The following is a 24,879-nucleotide window of genomic DNA, read 5'->3' on the forward strand; positions in this document are numbered from 1 at the left end:
TTTAATTTTATTCCTCTTATTTCTTGTCTTTCTTATTTGGTTTATTAATTAATCCTGTAATATAAACAGCCTTCAGAGATGGCATAAAATAAATTAAATATTATCTCTCAGTCTAAGTAGAATATGGTTACTTACTCTATAGTAACTGAAACTCTTTGAGATGTTGTACTAAAGGCCGAGCCCACTCTAGGTGTGCATGCACCCCATATGTGAGACCAGATATTTTTAAATAGCAACTTTGGGAAGAAGACAGTTAAGGCAATAGAATGGTTCATGTGGAATTCTGAGACCACTTTAGGGATGAATTTAGGGTGAGGTTTCATCACCACTTTGTCCCCATGGAAGGGTGTATATGGTGGCCCAGCTGTAAGAGCTTGTAATTTGCTGACTCTTCGTGCTGATGTGATGGCTATGAGAAAAAAAAGACATCTAAATGGTGTGATGATAAAAAAAGCATTCCTAGTGGTTCTAATGCTGGCTCTGTGAGCTACAGGAGAGCCACATTAAACTCCTTTGTGGGAGTAGGGTCCTTAATTGGAGGACAGATATGAAGAATTCCCCTAAGGAATTTCAACACTGTAGGGTTTGAAAAGACCAAGAGTGACTGTACTGGAGTGTGACATGCTGATATCATTGCCAGATGGATATTAAGGGAGTTAAAGGGTAGTCCTGCTTACTTCATGAGCAGTACAGAATTTTTGACATCAGCTGGCTTCACATTGTTTTGATCATATGGAAATTCTTTTTGGCTTCAAAGTGTAAATCTCACTGGTAGAGGGTTTATGACCCTGCAAAGAATCTCCTGGACCAGTCAGGAGACAGTCTATGTCAATCCTGCACAACCCGCCAACATCCAGGCCATCAGATGCAATTACTGTAGGTCCAGGTGCAATAACCTTGGCTCTGTGAGAACATGTCTGGATAGATGGAAAATCATATGGGTGGCTGGCAGGACATCTGTAGGCTATCCAAAAGGCAAAATTGCCTTGACCAATAAGGTGCCGATGACTGTGTCTTTGTTCCATTTGATCTTTGATATGATCCTGGGAATCTGGGGGATTGGTGGGAAGGCACACAATAGTCCTCAAGACCGCCAAAGTTGAAAGACATTTGGAAGGGAGCCAGTGTTCTCACCTCCCTTGGGGTAGGAGTCTCTGCAATGAATACTTATGGCTCATGACCTGCTCTGAAAGTCTGACAGGTCTTAGTTGACCCCTGGTAGGTGCAGAACCCTCAGAGTCACTCCATGCTGTTGACACCATTCCCAGAAATTGATCACCTCCAGGAAGAGAGGGAATGATCAAACAGCTTCCTGCTTGTTTATATAGTGCATCGCCAACATGCTGTCAATCAGGATCTGAATGGCATTTCAAAGGGTGAGTAGGAATCCCCTGCAAGTGAGTCTGATGGCTGTTAGTTCAAAGATATTCATGTGTAGTTTTAGATGATCCTGAGACCAGAATACCTTTCATTTTCAGGTAATTCAAGTGGATACCCCATCTTGTCCCTGATGCATCTGTGACCAATGCCATCATCAGGGAAGGGACTAAAATGGGTGTTTTGTACATTTAATGGGTTTAGCTATAAGTTAACTTCCTGAAGGATACAGGGTGAGATTGAAATTCATTTGGTCATATCATAAAGTGTGTGGATGGAGAGTGAGCCATCTTCAGCCAGCACTGCAGAGGTTGCAGGTGAAGTATGGCAAGTGGCATCACATATGTGCACCATAAAAAAAGCCAAGGAGTCTCAGACATGTACATACTGTCATAGGTCTTGTTCAGAGGTCATCCTCCATCAGCTTCAGGGACCGGATCCTGTCCTCTGGTAGGAAGGCTCATTGAAGTGGAATTCAGGGCTGCTTCAGTCTCCACCTGGGACCTGACTTTGATCAGCCAGTCACCTAGATGTGGGTAGACATGGACTCCTTGTTTCCTTAAATACACTGCTACTATGGCTAGACACTTGGTGAACACTAAGTGCTGTAGCGAGCCCAAAGGCTAGCCCCCAGTAGTGGTTATGGTTCAACCCCATTGTAAATCATAGGTACATCCAGTGGGCCAGATGCATGACCATATGGGAGTATGCATCCTACAAGTCAAGAGCTGCAAACCAACCTTGAGCTTGAAGCAATGAGATGATGGAGGCAAATGTAACCTTCCTGAACCTGAGACAGCCTATATATTTGTTGAGTTTCTTCAGACTCGGATGGGACAAAGAGCCCCTTTTTTTCTTAGGAGTAAAGAAATAACAGAAGTAGAAACCTCTGCCCCTGTATTTTTGAGGAAACCACCTCTAAGGCTCCTAGCTGAAGCAACAAGGCCACTTCTGTTTGTAATAGGCTCTCAGAAGAAGGGTCTCTGTAGATGGAAAGGGAAGGTGATGGGTAGGGCATAGTGAACGGATTTATTTGGGGTAGCTGTGGTCTATGATTCCCAATATCCATCTGTCTGATGTTATACAGATCCTGCTTGGTGGAAGGATATGAGGTACACACCAAAGTTTGTGTTCCCCGGATTAGTTTCTATGCAGCTCTCAACCATTCCATCAAATTTGCTGGTGGTGATCACAGAAGAGTGAGGGGCTGAGATTGAGGAAGGTTGATGCAGCTTATTGTACCTCAGGCATTTCCTGGCGTGTTACTCCACTAGTCAGTGGTACAACAGGATGAGTGTTGTTTGTTGGTGCAATGGTTGAGGATAGTACACTTTCTAATAGGGTGGGAGAATGTAGATCTCCAGTGAATACAGGATTGCTGTGGAATCTTTCAGTGAATGTGGGGTGCTATCTGTCCATTTGCTTAACAGCCCCAAACCCTCAAAGGGGAAGTCCTCAATTATGGATTGTTCCTTGCAAAGGATACTTGAGGTTTGGAGCCACAAAACTCTCTACATGGTCACTTCTGCACTGTCAGAAGTGTCCATTGCCACCTGTGAGCCAACTTGTCCAGGAGCAGTCCTTTTATGATGTCTTTTCAGCTTCTCTCTGTTTTCATGAGGGAACTTAGCTATGAAGGGTGTCCCTCTGTCCCATGTCAAAAACTTTTATTTGGCCAGCAATGGCGGGCAGCTGGTCACCTTCAGTTGGAGCAAGACCATTTCTTCCAAACAGACCTTACAATCCTTGTTTTTATGCATGTTTTTGGCAGATCTCAACTTCTCCTGGACATCTGAGACCAGGTTTGGGTGTTGGAGTAAAAATAATCAAAACCCCAAGGGGAAGTTCCTGGTATCATTTCTGACATGTTTTTCCATAGGTGAAATATTGGCTGGCATTTGCCACAAAGTTCTTGCTGGGTCTAAGAGGCTTGCATTTATAGGAAGGGCAATCCTGGAGGAACCAGCAGGTGACAAAATGTTGAATTGTTTGAGAGATTTTTTTTTGCAGATGACCAAAGTCTTAATCTCTAAGGTGTCCATGATCCATACCTTGAAGTTGTCTAGTGCCAGCATTGGTACCAAGGTTACTGTTTCATCTGCGGACGATGAGAAGAGGGTTCATTCAGCTTCCAGGTCCCATTTGTCTCTATATTGTGGTACACGTGCCCATATCGGTGCTGAGTGTGGCTCCAGTACACTCTGAGTTTTCACTGTTGGTGCCAGAGTTGATTTTGCTGTGGGGGTTTCTGGTGATGATCCCAGAATTGATGGAGTTCATTGCAGCACAGTCCACTCTTTTTTGTCCATCTTTGACACCATGCTTACCTTGGCTGGAGTGTCTTCCTGTGTCCCTCTTATGAGAGCATCTCAAGCTCTATCTTCAGCTATTGCATCAGTTCTTGGGTCAGCCCCTTATGGCACCCTGCATTGATGTTTGAGGCCACTGATAGCTTCATTACTGGTGCCAATGTCAATATCAATGTTGCCACTGGTCGGGCTTCAGTACTACCCTCTTTGCAGAGATGTCCAGTGTTTCCTGCCTGCTGGATAGACCACTGGAAGACATGGGCTTGACCATTAAAGGAGGTTTTCAAATTTGAGTCTTCTGAATCTGATGCTATTCTCATAGATTGGTCCAGAAGATGGAGCTTCAACCTTGTATCCCTGGACATGTGCATTTCTGTAGAGAAGGAGAGGTAGACCAATCACCAGTTTGGGATGTGAGACTCTCCCTAAGCTGAACCAGCATCTGCTATGGCTGTCTTTCAATGGAATTAGCCCATTACAGGATGGAAAAGGCTTGAAGTCTGTCATTCTAAAAATCTATATGGGGGTGTGTGTGTACCGGGAAGGGGTCTGTACAGGCTGGAGGGTCGTACAGGAGGCTCTGCAAGCAGCTTTCAGTTTGACAACCACTAGAGCAGACTGGGGTTGTAAAATAATAGAATAAATATAGTTCTCCTGAGCCTTAGAGAGTTTAGAGAAGCTTTTGAGAAATTTAGCTGGAGCTGAAGTCTGGTGAGTCGGATTCCAGCTAGGTTCTGTCTTGCTGCCACAGGCATTCAGAGTATGTGCGCAGCCCCAACAGATGCAGTTGTTAAAAAAATAATCCAGTCTCAAGCACATGGGGACATGTGCACCTAGACTGCATTGAGAAAGAGCTACACTGACACATACTCAAAGAAAAGCAAATTATCTATTCTTAGTTTAATCATAGTAGCCATGCCATGCTTTAACTATTCATAGGGCCAGATTGCAACCTTAGGCACAGCCCTCTGTAAGGCATGGTGTATGAATTGTACCACCTCTCACATAGTCCTGGATGACACTGTTACTTAGAAACACATCTCAGTCATGATTCCTCTCCGGCTTTCTACTTGTTCTTACAGGAAGAGGGGAAGGGGTGTGATTTTCTGCTGGACTAAACCAGCAGCAATTTATGACATGCCCTGCACAGGTTCAGCTGTACTGGTGAGCAAGAAAGAAGGTCGATCCAAGGCTCTGCATGATCTCTAATCCACCTCACTGACTGCTGAAGGAAGGGAGTAAATGGGGCCATAGCTCCACATACCTGGCCCAAGGAAGGTCCAGATAGCCCATTCAAGGGAATAAAAGCAGGTGTATAGTCCAAGTCCAAGTCACAATCTAATACATAAAAAGGAAGAATTTTAGTATAATGTATCAGAATCACTGATGACTGAGATAAAGATAGGATGTCAAAGGGATCATCATATTATTTAGTCAACATCATTTTCAGTTGAAAACAATATTTCTGCAATATTTCTAATAATGGACAACAGTAGTACCTGGTTCCCCACACAACTCTGTAATGTGCCTGAACACTAATATGGAGGTGGGATCACTATGGGTAAAATGGTAGCTTAAGCTTCCATGCCCTTTCACTCCTTGACTTCACTGCTGAGGCTGCTCAGTGCCAGTTGTGCTGGAGGCTTTTGTTTTATGAACACAATCATTCTAAAAGCTGGATATATACTATCAACTTATTTGCTATGGGCCAACAAAGAGGCATCAGATGGTAATGCCTATCACTCTCTTGCTCGCTATCAGCCTGGGTTGAATTTGAACCTGAGACAAAGATGAAGCATTTTGAGAATTATTACCACAGATGAATATTTAAAGATAAAGAGCCAGATCATGAGATAGGAAATCTTTATTTGGAGTTAAAGTAAGGGCTGAAGTCCAGTGACTTAAAAGTATTTAGCTGCCTGATTCCCATAGAAATAAATGGGAATAGGTGCTTAAATACCTTTGATAATCTGGTGTAGTCTGAAAAAGGACTTTAGGATTTGTCCATGTATTAATATCCATAATGGGTGTTTGGAGAAGTTAACTCTCTCTTTTGTTGTGTATATATATAACGAATGTACCGCTGTACAGTTTAGGAGAAAGTAAAACGGTTTCATTTTTTTTTCTCTTTGCTGATCTTGTAGAGACTTGGAGTTTTGCCTGATCATTTCCTGATGCCTAATGGAAAAGATCAAGATCAAGCAAAGATCAGCTTTCACCATCTGCATTCACATTCTCTAAGAGGAAAAAGGCCAATTTCACCAAAACTAAAGTGATGGTGATGGCAAAGGTTCCAAACACTGTTCCCTTCTGTGAAAAATGGAGCTTTAAAAGCAGATAAAAACCAATCATATTCCTACAGTAAAATAAACCCAGGAGTGACCAGACAAGATATTTATGGAGACTGAGAGGAAAGTGTTTTGCTTTGGAATCAGGTACCATAAGAGAATGTACAGCTAGGTTAATTCATTTTACAATCTTCCACAGACTGTATTGGACCTCTTGCAATTTTGTAGAATAATAGAACTAAAATAATCTTCCTAGAACTGTGGGTTCAGCTTCATCATGTCTCTTTACTGGATACTGGCACCTGGATACCAAGGTGACAGGTGCCTTATAAACACCTAAGGTGGATAGGCACAGCTCATCTTTATTTAACTACTTTGACACTATTTAGTGTTTGAGAGAAAGAGGAAATCTGAGAGAGGTAGCAGTAACAAGCAGCAATATGACCAAGGATAATATTCTGTTCTGACATCTCATGAAACCTCAGTGAAGACAATGGTATTGCATAAGTGTAAACCAGGACAGAATTTGTCCCAGAATCTACCTCCAGTTCTGAGTTTTCATGCCCATATAGCTTCAATTAGGTAGAATTAGTAAAATTATGAGCTTAAGATTTCTTTATTAACTTTATACTTTTAAAAATATTGGGGCTAGCACTATTGCCTTTTCCCAAAAGAAATGGGGAAGAGAGGAAGCATTGTTACAGTAATAGGTTATGCCTTGAAGTTTGCCTTTTAGATCTATTAAGGAATCAGCCAAGTTTGGAGTTGGTGTGGTTTTGCTCTTTCAAGAGCCCAGTGAATAACGCACAGGCATTGGGGGAACATGCAAACCAAATGATATAAAACAGCTAGAGTTGGGGTTTACATTTGTTTTTATGGGCCTGTTCTGATGCCCATTGAAATCTGTGAATGGGAAGACTCCCACTAACTTCAGAAGGCTTTGGATAAGGCCCTATGAAATAATAGGAAGTTGTTATATAAATAAACTTTACCTATATTTTAATCTTGCTACACTAAATATTAACAGAGACAGACCCAAATGAAAACTCAACCTATTTATCCCTGAATTTTATTAGGTTCAGAATCTGCATCTGGATCCAAATATTGGGGCTTGAGCATATCTTTAAAAAACAAAAATGAAAACAAAAACTTGTAATAGAAAAAAAATCAATTCTGCTGCAAAGCATAGAGATGATGTTCAGTTATTATTTTTAACTTATCTGTTCATCTATAAAATATGGGTAAAATTTTCAAAAGCACTTACGTCCCCTTTTCAAAACTGATTTAGGCATTTCAAGGCAGGTACACACAGGGATTTAAGCACTGAACTGCCACTTTAGTTGCCAACGTCCAAAATTTAGATCCTCAGACTCTCTGCTCATCTCTTGCCTAACCCTATAATAACCTAAATTCCCTAGACCACTACAAATCTGCTAGTGCACGTGTGCACAGCTGCTTAGGTCCTGATGCCCAGTGCCTATCTCATGAGTAGCCCTGGGAGGATCTTCAGACTAGATTTTCCTCCATCTATCTCACTTCTGGGTCTGCTCTGTTAGATGTTGTAAGAAGCTGCCTAACAGAATGGGCCCCACACACATTTCCTACTGGCTAATGAGATGGCTCCCCACTCACCATGTTGGTTTCTGTGAATCCTTTTTTAGGAGCCTAACTCTCCCCATGTATTGCATAGGGAGCCTTGGCATGTAACTCATAGTTGTGAATTCCACTTGTCTGCAGGGTGGCTAAACATTAGGCATTGCAACACTGAACCTGAGCCCCCATTGGGAATCCCACCCTTATGTGCCAGCATCTATGTCTCATTGCAAGTCAGTGGGACTTAGGGCCAGATTTTTAAAGGTATTTAGGCACCTAACGGTGTCAATAAGTACCTAAAAATGCAGATAGATGCCTAGGCATTTACATCTTTAGGCTTCTAGATACAGTGAAATATTTGGTTGTAAGTGTCTCAGGCTATGTCTACACAGGGATATGAAACCCGCAGCTGGCTCAAGTCAGCTGACTTGGGCTCATGGGGCTCATGCTCTAGGGCTCAAAAATTGTTGCGTCAATGCTTGGACTCAAACTGGAGGGTGGAGGGTCCCAGAGCTCAGGCCCAGGCTGAACTTGAACATGTACACTGAGATTGATAGCCCTGCAGCCCAAGCTCGGCGAGATCAAGTCAGCTGATTCGGGCCAGCCGTGGCCATGCCGTAGGTCTTTTATTCTGTGTAGACGTTCCCTACGTCACTTTTGAAAATGGGACTTGTGTTCCTAAGTCAGATAGACACTTCTGAGAAATTTACTCTGTATCACCAATCACAAGTCCCACAGGGGCTTACAAAATTAAAATGTGATCCGCGTCTGAATAAATATACAGGTTAGCTTTGAAAGTAACTATACAGCCTCATCCCTTCCCAGAAAGAAAGCCATTGGAGCATATCGAAACATTCAGTATTCAATTCTATATTTTTAATTTGCAAATAGAAGTGATGGGCTGATCAGCAGCTTGGCTAAAACTTGAATATAAAACACTTGCTAGTGAATACAAAATAAACCAATTGCTGAAGGAAAAATATTGTCACAGCTTTAAGGATTTTGAAAGTCAACAACAGAAGCAATGCACTTAAACACATACTTTAAGTTAGGCACTTGCTGAGGTGCTTTGCTGAATGAGGGCCTTGCGGAACAGCCAGTGTACATGAGTAAACATTAATAGAGAAGCATGTGAGTGATGGGGATGGTGAAGATTAGACTAATAGCATGGCTTTAAATGATTTTAGGAGTTGGCAGAGGAAAAAGGGAGTCTGTCAGGAGGGCTAAGGGAATAGCCAATTGTGGAATAAATAATGAGTGATTTAAAGATATACCTGAAGAACAAATTTAGAAGTTACACATTTAAAAAAATGTCAAATAGGTAGCATCCAGAGGGACAAGTGAAGGTGCATGTCAGACTCAGCAAAGGCACCCAAGCTCCTTGGCACTGCCATGAATGTGATAAAAATGAAGTCAACCTCAAAGGGAGAACAGGAAAGTACTGCACTATTCCAAGTCAATGAAAGAACCTCACCTGTAGGCATATTCAATATGAAGGCCAGATATAAGGGGCAAATTTCTGTTCAATCCAGAGGACTGTATCAGGATAACAATGGAACACTTGGCTTGATGTCTACTAAACCACGAGTAATACGAGAATGGCCATCAGTGGAGAAATCAGGAAATTAAATATAGATTTGAGTATGTATTAATATGGGATTTTCATAGGAGCCTAAGGAAGTAAGGCATCCAACTTTCATTGAATTTCAATGGGAGTTGGGCACCTTATTCTCTGAGAATCCTTAGAAAATTTCAGCTTGATGTATAACTCTAAGGGTAATATTGGGTAGCCTGCAAATATTAAATATGAAATTACTTCCATGAGTGAATGAATTGAAACAGAAAATATCTGCCACACCTGTGCCGTGTGATGAATGGTAAGAGCTAGGCTACAAAAGGCAGACTGTTCTGATTCTCTTCAATACCATATTTTTTCTCAGTATAGAGACATAAGAAAAAAACTTGATCAGCAAAGAGTTAATTAACTATTATTTGATAAAGATCTAAGTGCAGCCCCCCAGCAGCTCTGACACTAGAATCTGCTAGAATCTGCCTGGAATAATATTCTTTCTTCACTTAAGATGTTTCATCATTCAGTAGTTAGTGGAAACAACATAAGTGGGTGCAATATGTCAACAAAATTATTTCCAGCTGCTAGGAGCTAAGGAAAAACCTGCTTGCTGACAACATTGCTTGAAAAATTGGTTTATAGTAAAATGCTCTGTTAGAATTAGTCTTTTCACTGAATCATGACTCTTTTCAGTGGACAGCAGGTATAGCTCAGCAGTGCCTGTGGATAAAAGATAACATATTGGGCAGAGGCAAGCCAAGCCCAAATGTTACATATAATCCAGCTTTGGAAAATGGCCCTGGGAATTTAGTAGCTAAACCTCAACTTCTATTTGCCTTTATTTAGAATGATGATGTTAATGACAAAAGAAATGGTATTTTAGTCATGAATTTAAATAAAGAACAAGAAAAACAAAGTTACTTTCCACATGCAAGTGGCTGAGTAGATTTTTGAAACACTGGTAATGTCATGGCTAAAAAGAAATAATGTATGAAAATCTAAGTATTTTTTTCAAAATGATCTTAATAAAACTTTGTTTTTACAGTTAAAGACAAAGGTCACAATTCTGATCTCAGTTATATCAGTGTAAAGCCAGAGTAACTCCTTTGGAAATATAGCCATAGAAGAGGAAGAATTATTCATATTTCAAACAATAGATACAAGAAAAAAATACAAATGTATGGAAATCATACTGATTTTGTTCTCCTTTTTTTTTCTGATTGGCTTTGCGGAAGGAATGATTCTGTTACTTACTTCTCCTACAGTCTATTCTGCTTTACCCAGATATTAAAATATTTGGATTTCAATTGTTAATTGATTACTTTTAAACCAATTAATCACAAATCACTTTAAATTGTCTATAAACATAGCCAAAGGGCTAAGAAGCTTTACAATACATTGAACTATAAAGTAAATGAGCTCATTATCAGAGACACTGATTTGATTGTAGATTATTTACTGAAGCCTTAATTCTTTACTACTGTCTTTTGTTTTCCACTGTAGTCTTGCATTTCTATAGTTCTTTACGTTTCTGATGCCATTGGTGTGGAAATATTTGTGCAGAGTACTGTAAGAACACTCATTACTATCAGATATAATACATGCCAAGAAAGCTTAAGTTGCATGAACATATATTTTGCTGACATAATTATTGTAGGTGAAATCTTTTAAGGAAGCCTGTACTTGAGAATCAAAGGAAAATCAAAAAGGATCTCACATTTGTGAAGGATAAATCTGGCCACTGGAGGGCATTGCTGCTCTTCATCAAGGTCATTTCCAGCAATATCAGTTAAAAATCAGAAAGTACAAATACGGCAAACGTAGGTTTCAGTGTATATCTCTATCGAGAGAGAGAGAGAGTCTTTAATACATTTAATATTATTTCTCACACAATTCAAAATTGGGGAAAGCTTACATGTGCACTTCCACCATTCCAATTTAAGTTTATGTGCCAGCTGACCTATTTGTAGTGTATAATTTATTGAGTGGCTATGCAGTCACACTTTCAGAAGCAATCACTAGTTGTCTAAGCTTCAAACTATTTGGTTCCTAAAATAACATAGCTTGTGCCTGGTTTTCAGAGGTGCAGAGGATGTAAAACTTTGATAGAAACCAATGGGTTTCATTTTGGGAAGCCTCAAAATTGAGGTGCCTTAAAATAGTGAACGTTTCTGAAAGTGATGGATTAGTACTTTGTATCTATCTGCCCTCCCATCTTTTTAGTTTAGTGAATTATTGGCAAACAGATTTTGATTTTTTATAAACATGCCAGTTATTTGAAATTATTCACCTTTTGTTTTATGCAACCAAATTTCAGCCTGTGAGTTGTTTTGAATTATTTGGTTCAGTTTCTCACTCTTTGATGTTAATGGTAGGCCAGTGGTGGTGTAAAACAGCTGTATCATTTCTGTTTCCTAATTGGATGACTGCATTTTTTATTAAAAGGGGCAAGGAAATCAATTAATTCTGACTGCATGAACGTTTTGGGAGTGAATCTTCTCACTAGCACATTTGCACAAGCATTTACAAAATTTTCACTTTCTATTAATATTCTTGCAAAAAAATCATTCTTGTGCATTTTTGTGGAAATTTTTCTTGTTAAAAAGGATGGAAGTATGGAAGGAGAAGAAATACTGTTAAAGCCAGTACATGGTTTTTAATCAAACAAATACTGACAAATACTTTTTAAAGTATTAACTCAGTTTGAGCACTGCATATTAAAATGCAACAACAGACAGACATTTTTTATGTTCTGCTTTACTTCTGCTTGAGTAAATCCTGCTACTTTGTCAACTTGAAATACAAGGAAATGGGTAAAAGAAATTGAATATAATTACTTTAGCTTCTTGGCACTGAAACATAAAGTTACAAAAATTGTTCTCCGTGGGAAACGTATTTAATTTTAATGTGTAATAATAATTTACAATTTTAAGGCACTTGAAGGATCCCAAAGAGCTTTTCGAACTGATACACAAACTGTACCGAGAAATCATTTTTCCCATCAATTTTAATGCTGCCTTCCGTGCAGTAGAATATAGCACCTTTCTAACATTGCTCAGCCAAACTCAGCAATAGCAGAGGACAGGAAGGGAAGCAGAATATTGTGGGGCAGCTTCCCTGCAGCGTTGAGCTTCTGCTGGGCACAGCAGAATGGGGGCAGTGAGGGAATCTGTAAGGGCCCTGAGAGTCTCTGCCCCCAATTCTAGCATGGTTGACCAGAGCCCAGGGGCTGCTCTTACTTGTGCCATCTGACTATGAGCTTCTAGGGACTATATCCCAGCTGAGGCTAACCAAACCACATTGCACTCTGGCCAGTCCTTCCAGCTCCCCTTCAACCCTGACACACTCCTCCTGACCCCAAAGATGCACCCATGTTGGTGGCTATGGTGGGGGAGACAGACATAGAAGCTGGACTTGCCGACTCTATACCTGCTGGGGATTACTTCATAGTGGAGGGATCCCAAGCAGGGCTATTAAAAGACATTTCCACTCCCTTGGCATTACCAGAGTTTCCTTGAGTTAGAGGCACAGAATCTGATCCTGTATTTCATTATTCTGAGGTATTCCAGGTGGGTAGGGCATGAAATTCACTCCCTATTGAAATGCATCTCTCAGCACTTCAAGAAACTACTTAAAACGTTTCTTCACCAAGCAGGTGACTCTACTATGATTATGGTTGCTCCCATATTTGTTACCTCATTTTTTTTGTTTCTCTTATTTTTCTATATATATAAAAATAATATTAATTTATTTATTTTAATCGGCATGTTCATCCAATAACTAGTGCCTCTCAGTTTAACAGTACAAGTCAGCAGAAGGAAACCACATTTTTTGAAAGGCCTATAATTCAGGAACCTTTTGGTCAAATGACCCCGAATTTGGATCACTTATCCTACTCCACACCCTCCTGAGGTGAAATTTTAGTGAAATCTGACTAAGCTGATTGATTTTAGAGGACTTAGGCTGATATTTAAACAGATATGATGCAACAATAACTATAGCGGCACTCCTGCACCACTATAATTAACTACATACGGACTTATATCACATCCCTCACTTCCTCTTGTGAATGTTGCATGCTGTGCACTGATTCAGAGCTGTCTGCCATATTTCACCACTGCAGGTGTTGTGTTTCAATAACAGATGAACTGATCTTTTTGTATCATTTTGTAAATTCCTTTGTGATCCTTTGGAATAAATGACAGTATACGCATATACTGGTATTAATATTGTTTCTCTCCTAAAATTGATTTTAGGTCTTGATTCATGCCTTTATAGCTCCTAGGCTTAATTATTGTTATTCCCCATTTGCTTAACTTTCTGCTACATGATTGATTACAGTTTACTTAAAACTCAACCACTAAATTTCTCAACAATATTCAACTAATAGCACGTTACAGCCTTTCTGACAAACTTTTCTCCCTGCCTTTGATGAACCTCAATTTTCTGTCCCTTGTCACTATGTCACTGAAAAGCTTACTCTTTTCATGCACTGTGTCAATGCAGTCTGCTGCCTCCTCATAAGAAATTCCAAATCTCTTATTCTGAATATATATTTTTATTGTATTAAACACAGTTTGTGTGTCTGTGAACACCTGAAAATTGTATATGGGTAAGTGAAATATTCTGACTACTAAACTAACAACCACGTATCATTTTTACTGGTGCTGTCTCTAAATAGTCTACCCATGGACAATGGTACTTCCAGAATACATGTAATTGAAAATGGCAGTTTTTCTATTGACTTCAATAAAAGCACGATCACCTTCTAATATTGAACAATAAAGTGTTGCCTAGTCTACTTATTTTCACTTGTTACTGAACAATTCACTGGAACATTCAATTGCCCTAATAATCCCTGGACACATAAGCAGTATAAAGAGACACAAAGGAAGAGATTTTTCGAGCAGTAAAGGGGATTTACCTGAACATCTTTCATTAAAATTAATGGGTGAGGATGGGATTTCCAAAAGCCCCTATCAATGGAGCTTACTCCCTTAGGTGATTTGGAAAATCTCACCCTGAATCTCCTGAGTTGCTTGGAAAATTTCAACCTGACCAAGCCCAGAGAATCAGAAATAACACTCACAAACATCTCACCCCAAATTCCAACCATTGCTACCATTGGAACTAATTTGATATCAGAAATAGACTGTATTCTCTTTTCAAGAAAGTCATTAGAAGAATTGAGAAGTCTGGCATATTCCATCTATATTCCATACAATAGAAGGCATCAGTACACACAGATAAAAAGGACCTTACCTTGGAGCTCCATCATTTATGAGCAGTCAGAGCTTCTTTAACTCAGGAAATAAAATATCTTCAGCCTTCAACAATAACATGACTTATAGTCATTCTTAAAGAGGTGGTGGAAGTGAGATACCAGGGAAGATTAGATGCCTCAGTAATAGTTTGCAATCTAGATGCCACCTCTACATCGGTTACTTTTTGAGCAACCTTCAGAAAACAAGAAATATTTTCATTACACTATGAATATGCACATTCTTTTCTTTTGATGAACAATTACCCAGGGCCATGCATATTGAAAAGGTATTCAAACACATTTAGATTGAACTGTAACATCTGCAATCAAAAGAATAACGAAAACTAAAACATATTAGAAATGAATGAATATAATGACAAAAATAAACAAGGGTAAAATATAAGAATGTAATTTTTCTCTTTGTTATTATGAAAATAAATTAAAGTTCTTTAAAGAGACCTATGGTTGCCTTTTGTAATTCTTCATTTCCAAAGACATTGTCAGTAAAAGAATGGCTATTTCAGGTTAGTCAACACACCTCTTCTAAATCTGCACTAAATTAGATCACCATTTGAAATGCACTGCTTGCTACAAGAAGTGTCCTCATGCTATTCTGCCTCTTTTGGGCATTTACAAATGATTTGAAGCCAGTTCATTAGATTTCCCCCCCTTTGTAAAGACATGAGTGTCCACAGTTTTGATAACAAAAACAAATGTTGGCTATCTTGGGTGCTGTCATGTATTTCAATTCACAGAAGCTCCGCTTTTAATGGAGAGTACCAGACTTCCAAAATTGTGGTAGATACCCCAAAATAGTATTGTGGTTAAGTCACTGCAGAAGACTTTGAAACTACATTCAATTCCCATCTCTGCCACAGACTTCTTGTATGATATTAGGCAAGTCACTTACTTTGGTTGACATACAGTTTTTGTACAATGTAATTATTTTGGTTAGGAATGTGATTTTTTTTTTAAAGATGTAGATAAATCAATTCCACCCTAGGGGTGACACAATTATACGTACCTTTTACTGATGTAACATAGTCCCCTTCCCATATGAGTATAAGTGATACTGATATATTTAATGTAGTACAGCTTTCTATTGAGGACAAGGCCTTACTCTCCCTGTGTCTCAGTTTCACAACTTTAAAATGGGGACTTTAGTACTTTCTTCCACTTTTTGTCTGTCTTGCCTCTTTAGATTGTAAACTCTCTGGGGCACAAATTGTTTCTTACTACGTGTGTATGTATAGTGCTTTGCACAATGGAGTCCTGGTCTTGATTTGGGCATTTCGATGCTATCACAATAAAACAGTAAAAATAAAATATATGCTTTAACTGAATGTTGTTTTCTCATGAGTCGAGAAAGATCTGTCCTTTGAGCGTGACAAGTTTTTCCTCTCACAATAGTGCATTATTGTCAGGGACAAATGAGTGAATGTTTCTGAATGAGATTATATGATGGGGTTGCCTGTGAAAGAAGGGGATTGGCCTCCCTTCCAGTTCTGTGTACCAATATGTATAAATAGTTCCAAGAAACAATTTTTTTTCCCAATTTGCGGTGATGAAATCTGGGTTTGCCAGTGAAAATAACAAAATTCTGCACTTGACCAAACTAATACAGAAATCTTACATTAGCATTTTTGTCTGAAAGTAATAAGTGGCTGAATACAGCTTTGGTGGAAATGCAAGAATTACTAAGGTATTCACTGGAAATGAAGAGATTACTGGGGACACGTCAGTATCATAGTACATAGTTTCAAAACCTCCAATTAGAAGGCCATTAACCAAGCACAATTCATAGCAGGTGATGTTACTCACCAAATTCCAGCTAGCAACAGGCTGTAAACAAATTACTGCCATTTATCACATCCAACAACAGGAGATATAATAGACCTGCTGAGATGAACATTTGCTAACTAGCCTAAAAGCCAAAGGTTAGCAAAGAGACATTTTTAGATTTCTTGTAAATTCATCACAGTTCTCCAGTGACAGCATACACGATTTTCCCCCCAGCTCCCACGCAAATACGAGCCAGAAATTGGATAACTGAAGCTAACAAAGTACACCAATGTCTCTTAAATAGTGTTACAGTGTCTGCTGCTGCTGCTTGATCAGGCTTTTCTTTATAGAGGCCACAGTTCAGCAAGCTATCAGTATCTAAGTACTTCAATAGTCCTGTTGTTTCCAGTGGCAGTTGTGCATGCATTCATGGAAGATGGGTCCTGTCAAATTAACTTGTTATTGTTCTTTGACAAGACTGGTTGATAAAAATGACAACTGTGTTGATGTAATATACTTAGACGTCTGCAAGGCATTTGACACAGCACCATGTGACATATTGATTCAAAAATTATCATGACACAAGTTTAACATGGCCCATATTAGATGGCTGTAAAACTAGCTAAGAGATATATCTCAGAAAAGCAATTGCAAATCATCCACTGGGGGACTTTCTAGTGGGGTCCCTCTGGGGTCTCTTTAAGGCTCATCTCTTCTTTCCTCCCCCCCATCCCCATGCCCTCTATAGGTGATCATCCTTGTCCTGGGGATCCTTGGCTAGATAAAAGAGTGCACTAGAAGCTCATTAGCTCCTGTGATGAGGAGATGAGATTTTATAATGCCATTCACCCTCCTGAGGCACCATTCCTTGGGAGCAACAGCTTTCCTGAAGCTCCACTCACCCCTTTGGAATTAGAATAGGAGTGGGTCTTTGGACCTTGCTATGGATCATCATACTAGTCACCCTTCTGGGGCTGGGAAGGAATTTTTCCCATACTGCCAGATAGGTTTAAGGTATGTAGAGTTGTTTGTCTTCCTCCCATTGGCAGGCCAGAGACTCAGTGGGCAGGTTAAGTCTTAGGATATTCATGATTGATTAGTAGGGGGTCTAGTTTCCTTGTAAATTGAAATTAGAAGCAGGCTTAGAGCAGGGCATCCCCTAAAGGAGATGTCTGGTCCAGCCAGGGGCCAAGCCATACCCCTATACCCTCAACACTTCTATGGAGGGAGGTTGGGGGGATCCCAGCACTGGTGGTGCCAAAGGTTAAACTTTGGGAGGGACAGGGAGGACTAAAGGAGGTCCTTTCTCCAATTGTACGGTTTATGGAAGGAAGGTTGACCTGCAGTGGACAAGTTGTTGAATAGTTTCCTATGTCTTCATTTCCTAATGTTGTGATGTACTTAAAACATATTTGTGATATCTGCTCTTTCTATCTTGGCAACGATTGATGTTCTGGAAAACACATTTTAAACTGAAATATTCTAGGAGCTCAATCTGTTTAGTAGAGTGGGATTGAAGTTTTCCAGTGGAACATTTTTCAGCTGGAAAAATATGGATTTGTCAATGTCAAGGCTGCTTCCCCACTCTGAACATTAGGGTACAAATGTGGGGGCCTGCATGAAAACTGCTAAGCTTAACTACCAGCTTAGATCTGGTCCGCTGCCACCATTCCCAAGTGGATTCCCTTCCCTGGGAAGCCTTGAGAAACTCTTCACCAATTCCCTGGTGAATACAGATCCAAACCCCTTGGATCTTAAAACAAGGAGAAATCAATCAGGTTCTTAAAAAGAAGGCTTTTAATTAAAGAAAAAAGGTAAAAATCATCTCTGTAAAATCAGTATCGAAAATAACTTTACAGGGTAATCAAACTTAAAGAGCTCAGAGGACCCTCCTCTAGCCTCAGGTTCAAAGTACAGCAAACAGAGATAAACACTCTAGTAAAAGGTACATTTAGAAGTTGAGAAAACAAAGGAAAACTAACACGCCTTGCCTGGCTATTTACTTACAAGTTTGAAACAGGAGAGACTTGTTTAGAAAGATGTGGAGAACCTGGATTGATGTCTGGTCTCTCTCAGTCCCAAGAGCGAATGAACTCCCAAACAAAGAGCACAAACAAAAGCCTTCCCCCCCCCAAGATTTGAAAGTATCTTGTCCCCTTATTGGTCCTTTGGGTCAGGTGTCAGCCAGGTTACCTGAGAGCTTCTTAACCCTTTACAGGTAAAAGGATTTTGGAGTCTCTGGCCAGGAGGGATTTTATAGTACTGTACACAGGAGAGCTGTTACCCTTCCCTTTATAGTTATGACAGTCAAAAATAAAATGTTTTGCGGAAATATGTTGATTTTGATAAAATGTTTGTTTTGGAAAAAACAGACTAAAGAATTCTGATAAAGTTGAATCTTTTAGGAATGGAAATTTTCAATTTTATGTTTCATTTTTTTTCATTAATCTATGTATATACACACAATATAAAAAAATTAAAAGACAAAGTCAGAATGAAACATTTTGCTTTTATCAAAATGAAATGTTTTGATTGACCTGAAAATATTTTTTCTATAATTTTGTTTCCTGAGAGATTCCATTTTTTTTGTTTTCATTGCTGTGAAATGGGGAAAAAATCAAAATAATGGAATTTCCTGTGAAACAGAAAAATCTGGTTAACCATCCAGCCCTACCATTTAGCTTACCAAAGAAAAGTCTAACAAGTGACTTAATCATAGTATATACATACCTATAACGGGGAGAAGATGTCTGATAGCAGAAGGCTCTTTAATGTAGCAGATGAAGACATAACAAATTCCACCAATTGGAAGTTAAAGTCAGAAAAAAATCAAACTGGAAAAAAGACTATGGGGTAATTAACCGTTAGAACAGTTTACCATGAGATGTGGCATCATGTGGCATCTTTACATCGAGCCTAGATGTTTTTTTAATTGATGTGAAATCATAAGTTTTGGGGTTAAATGCAGGAATCAGTGGATGAAATTTTATGTTATACAGGACAATAGATTTGATGACGATAATGATCCTTTCTGGACTCATAATTTATTAATCTGTAACAAGGAGTGGAATTTGGTCCTAAATATCTGTGATCTCATCAACTGTTTTATGGAAAATGAAGAATCCCCAATTCAGTATTTTTTAGCATGTGAAGAAGGGACACACTTTCAAACTACCATGTGTCATTCTGTTCTCATTTGTACTTGTGTAAATCTGTAATAATTCCATTGACTTGAATGTAATTGCCCTGGATCTACATTAGTGTAAACGACAGCAGAATCTGGACATTAAGCTACATATATGTTTTGATTTAGGATCTTAAATAGATTTCAGAACAAAATATATTCATTTATTTGTTTCAGCACATGCTTATAGTATGTATAGTATACTATAGTAAGTATAGTAGGCATACTGGGGGATTTTGCTGCCGAGACTTAGCTCATGGTTCAATGACACTGTAACAGCTTTTTTTCTCACCGAGTTTCAGCACAAGTGATTACTGAAGAGTACTTTTCTTGCTAAACTGACTTCTGTCGGCAGATTGCATTTTGCTTTCACTCATGGACCTTAAATCATTTGCCTCTCCTGGTTGCTGTGTGGTGGGTACTATCTTATTTTGCTGATTTTCAAGATGAGAAAACTAAGACTCAGACAGATTAAGACCCATATGTTTTAAAGTGAGCATGCAAAGGTGCAAACTCTCTGATTCCACATGCAAAATACCAGCTACATACAGGCATGTCAGGGCCGTAGACACAGAAGTACATACATACACTAATCCCCGAGTGCTGCATGCATGTGCAATTCAAGCATGAGCAAAAGCTATGTGCCCATTTGTGCACTCACTTTGAAATATTGGGGCCTGTATGATCCCAAATGTCTGACTTTGGATATGGATTCCCCAAGTAAAAGCTGCCTCTTAAAAGGTAGTTGACAGAGAGTATAGATAAGAGGAATATGGGACTTTTGCCTACTCCTTGATTTTGTGCTGCCCTTCTTCTGGTATAATCCCAGTCCTTTTTTGTTACCAACATGATCCTGTCATCCTCTTTGTTTCCTAATCTTAAAAGGAAATGGTACTAATTCTCTCATTTTGCCTCTATACGTGGAATGTCACCTCTGCTCCTGTATGCATCCTCCTTCAGCTCCTTCTTTCAAATCCATTTCCCCCTCACAATCTCTCCAGGAAGGACTTCCAGACCAACACCTGAAATTAGAAACTGACATAATGCATGCCTTGCAAAAATAAGAAGCCACATCATAATCTTATTGTTAGGCTGGTCAAAAATTTTCTGTCTATACTGTTTTGACAGAAAACCAGTTTTTTGAATAAACAAATTTTGTTGCAAAAAGTTTCTACTCCCCATGGAAAATTTTGACTTTTCATTGAAACTAAACACTCAAAACCAGAAATACTTTGATTTGGACATTCTGTTGCAGTGCTTCATGGGCATTGTAGTTGGGTGGCTCTTATCCCCATTCTTCTCTCTGAATTGAGCTCCTGTGCTGCACTATCTTTCCCATAATGCACCGCAACTGCCTTCTTGGACATCCATTGGCCATGCTGCATCATGACCAATACTATCCGGCTGAGGAGCCCAGCCAACATAGGAGAATGGGGACATAGATCACTCAAACTATAATTCCCACAAGGTACTATAGTAGCATGTTCATTTTTTTCCCCAAAAAGCTTTTCCGTACTCAAATTCAGGGACTGCAACCTTTTGGGGGCAGGGAACATCTAAATACTCTATAGTTGTACAGTGTTTAGCACAACAGGCTCTCAATCTTGGCTGGCCCTTAAACACTCTGGTAGTACAAATAATAAATCTATACAGCTATGGTGCAATATACAAATCTTAAATAATAATGGTTACTGCACTCAAAGTGCAATTTGGAAAGCAGGCCAACAAGACCAGCAGTCCTCTCCCACAAGACCCCAATGTGGCTCTATAATCAGACCTTGGACAAGCAGTGCTGAAAGTTAATATAGATGCTGCACTTTGCAAAAGTCAGCTGAGAGTGTCTGCTCAAGAAGAACAAGCATTTCAGGTCTTTTCCAAATTCATATTGTTCCACAAGTGTCTCTAACATTATTCTCAGCTGAGCCCACCACCTCAATCTGAATAGTTTTTTAGACTGGGTTTGTGAAACTCCCCAGACTCCTGCCTGGAAGTTCTGTGGGGAAGACTGATGTTTCTTCACAATAAAGATAGAGAGAGTTCACAATTTTATTTGCTGACTGTTAGTCATGCAATTCTAAATAGGGCATATTACAAATAATGCTGAAGTTAGATTTTTTTTTTTACACTGGTGTTCAGTTTACTAATGGGATTTCACAAAAGAGCATGACCTCTCCTCATATTAATATTTAATCAGGCAATAAACATGGCTTGCACAGAAGCCCAGGGCTGACAGAATTCTCAGTGGGTATGTTCTCTCTGTTAAACTGACAGTAATTTATTTTGCTATGTATTGGTGGTACAGTATGCAGAGGTTGCACTGTCCCCCTCCCCCAGTCTTAGGAATGTAAACTTATTTTAAAACATGTCAACTCTATATCCCAATCTAAATGTATACAATACCTATATTGCCCCTATCTAAGCTCCATAATATTCGGAGAAGTGGTTCCTACTGTATAAACCAGACATTTCTCTGTATTAACTGGGAGTTCTCCATGAGTGACATAGTTATACCAATATAAGTCTGTAGTATAGACCTGGCCTCAGAGAAAGTTGCAGAAGATGCAGAAGGACGTATGGTGCAACATTAGGAGCTGTGATTTTGGGTAGTGCAGGTTACAGGGAGATGCCAAGGGTCACCAACCATTATGGTCCATAAAAAAAAAAAAAGCCTCCTGCCATTGTTAGTCTCTTAACATTGTGGGGGCCCAATATTTATTGTGTCTCTATTATTTCCCAGATTAGATCCGCTCAATTCATAAGATTTGCTATTTGAAATTGGCAGCCCTGCATACTCAGCCTGGGATCTGACAGTCAAACTGGAGTTTTCCAGTTCACATATCACCAACTGTAATCATGTTTCTACAGTTCTAAACTCAATGTGGATATCACATCCCTCCAAAAAACACAGGTAGCATCAAGTGGATGTCTCAGGGAAAAAGACTACACATTTTTCTGGCAGGAGAAAAGCACTGAAGAAACGTGAGAGCCATCAAGAACTCACTTCTGGGGATGACTGAGCCACTTATAAATGGATCAGAGAGAATTTTGGCACTATGCTTGTTCACATCTGAGGGCCCAGTCAACCTTGTGTGTGTGTGTGTGTATGTCCCAACATTCTCCTTGTCTTCTAACATCAAGGACCAGTTCTACAACCAGTTGAAGACCACCATCAGCAGGATTCCAAAACACGAATATGTTTTCCTGCTAGGGGACTTCAATGCAAGGGTGGAAGCTGATTATGTGGCATGGCCAACTGTCTTGGTCAACACAGAACTGGTAAGATGAATGGAAATGGCCAGAGACTGCTCGAATTTTGTTCCTATTATGACCTCTGTGTAACAAACTCATTCTTTCAGACAAAGCCGCAACACAAAGTTTCTTGGGAATATCCCAGATCTGGCCACTGGCACAAACTGGATCTTATCACACAAGGCGTACCAATCTTAATATCGTCCTCATTATCTGCAGTTACCAAAGTGCTGATTATGAGAAAGACCACTTTCTGATATGCAGCCAGGTCAGACGTAAACCAAAGAAAATACACAGATCTAAAGTAAAAGGTTGTCCTCGTATTAACATCAGTGCCATAGCAGACCAAGAAAAGTCACAGCATTACAAGAACAAACTACAACAAGCCCTTGACTCCAGTGATTGTGCCACAAGAGCCCAGCTGAAATGGGAGCAACTGAAGAACACAATCTATGACGCAGATCTGTCAGTCTTTGGGAATGTGCCAAGAAGTTGAGGAAGCACCCTCCTTCAAGATCAACAACTATGAACTTGAAGTGGTGAACAAGTTCACATATTTGGGGTCCACTATCACAGTCAACCTTTCACTTGAAACAGAACTCAACATCTGGATTGGAAAAGTTACCACAACTATGTCTAGACTGAAGCAACAAACTGACAGAACACAAAATGATCTGTGTGTATCGTGCATATGTTATCAGCACACTTTGAATGGGAGTGAGACATGGACCTTATACTCTCATCAGGAAACAAGGCTCAACAGCTTTTATATGCATTGCCTTTGTCAAACCTTTGGAATCTCCAGGAGGGACAGAGTCACCAACACTGAGGTGCTCAAGCAGGCCAGCATACCTGGCATGCAAACATTCCTCAGAGATGCTTCCGCTGGCTTAGGCATGGGTGCCGAATGAATGATGGGTGCATCCAAAAGGATTTCCTCTATGGCAAATTGGTATCTGGAAAAAGACCCAAAAGATGCCCAAAAGTGTGTTTCAAGGATGTGTGCAAGCGAGACCTCAAAGAAATGGACATGGATGTGAACAAATGGGAAGATCAAACTGAAGATCACAGTCTTTGGAAACAAAGTTTTAACAAAGGTCTCCAGAGTTGTGAGAGGAAACAGTCCAGTTTACCAGAGGAGAAAAGAACTTGCAGAAGGCAGAGTCCAAAGGGTAAAAACATCACCTTTAAATGTGATGGATGTGGCAGAGATTGTCTCTCTTGAGTGGGTCTCTTCAGCCAAGGCCATGAAACCAACTGAGTAAATTCTTTACTGCTCAGGGCTACATACCCATGATCTCTTGAGACTGAAGGATGCCTACTGCTACTACAGTTCTAAAACAGGGCCCTTAGAAACATCTATTCAACCTCACTGTCTTCATATTCTGTTCTCATTGGCAGACATGCAACTCCATTGTTTCCATAAGGGGAATCCTGGGAGAAAATTTGCTGGGTGGCTAAAATGGAATATGTTTGAACCATCAGTGACTTTGATTTTGTAAACCAAAACTTGACTGAGGAGGCTATGCAAAATCAAAATTCAAATCATTTCCCAATTTAGAGGTAGGGCAAAACTAAAAACATTCTGTCTAACTACGTTCCTCCCCTGGAAACTTCTGTGGTTCACACCAAATGGAATGTATATCACAATTGCATCGGATTTGGGTTTATAATTGATTAATGAGGTTTGGTAATACTAAAAACAATATATGAGCTCCTTGACCTCTCCAGAGAACAAAGTTGTGTTACATAAGAAATGTTCAGACTGTAGGGAGTTAGTTGCAATTACTAGTAACAGTAGGAAGAAACAAATATTTACAGGGCAAATACCCATAAGGAATAAGCAAATTTAGAGAGAAATTACTGAGGGCTATTTGCCCCTCCTCCCGGCTTCTGAGCAGCATGTTGTTTCTTGCAAGCAAACAACTGGAGAACAAACAAAACAACAGAGGAGAAGAAGAAAGCAAATATTCTAAAGGGGGGGAAACGATGTGTAGGAAAAATAGAACAGAGATGGAAAAGAACAGATAGGAGAGAGAGAGAGAGAGAGAGAGAGAGAAATAATCACAACTCTTCTGGAGCTTGAGAAGGTGCCCTTCGACCAATAAATTACAAAGAGGAGCTCAAGTAAAAAAAATGCTGTGAGCCGTTCCTCAGATTTGAAGAACAGCAGAATTGATGCTAGGACCATAAATCAAGAAGACAGTAACTGAAACAGAGGAGTTTGGGGGAAAGTATAATAGGATATAAAACAGTTAATTGCA

This window comes from Malaclemys terrapin, chromosome 1, assembly GCF_027887155.1.
Source record: "Malaclemys terrapin pileata isolate rMalTer1 chromosome 1, rMalTer1.hap1, whole genome shotgun sequence".
NCBI classification, from domain to species: Eukaryota; Metazoa; Chordata; order Testudines; family Emydidae; genus Malaclemys; species Malaclemys terrapin.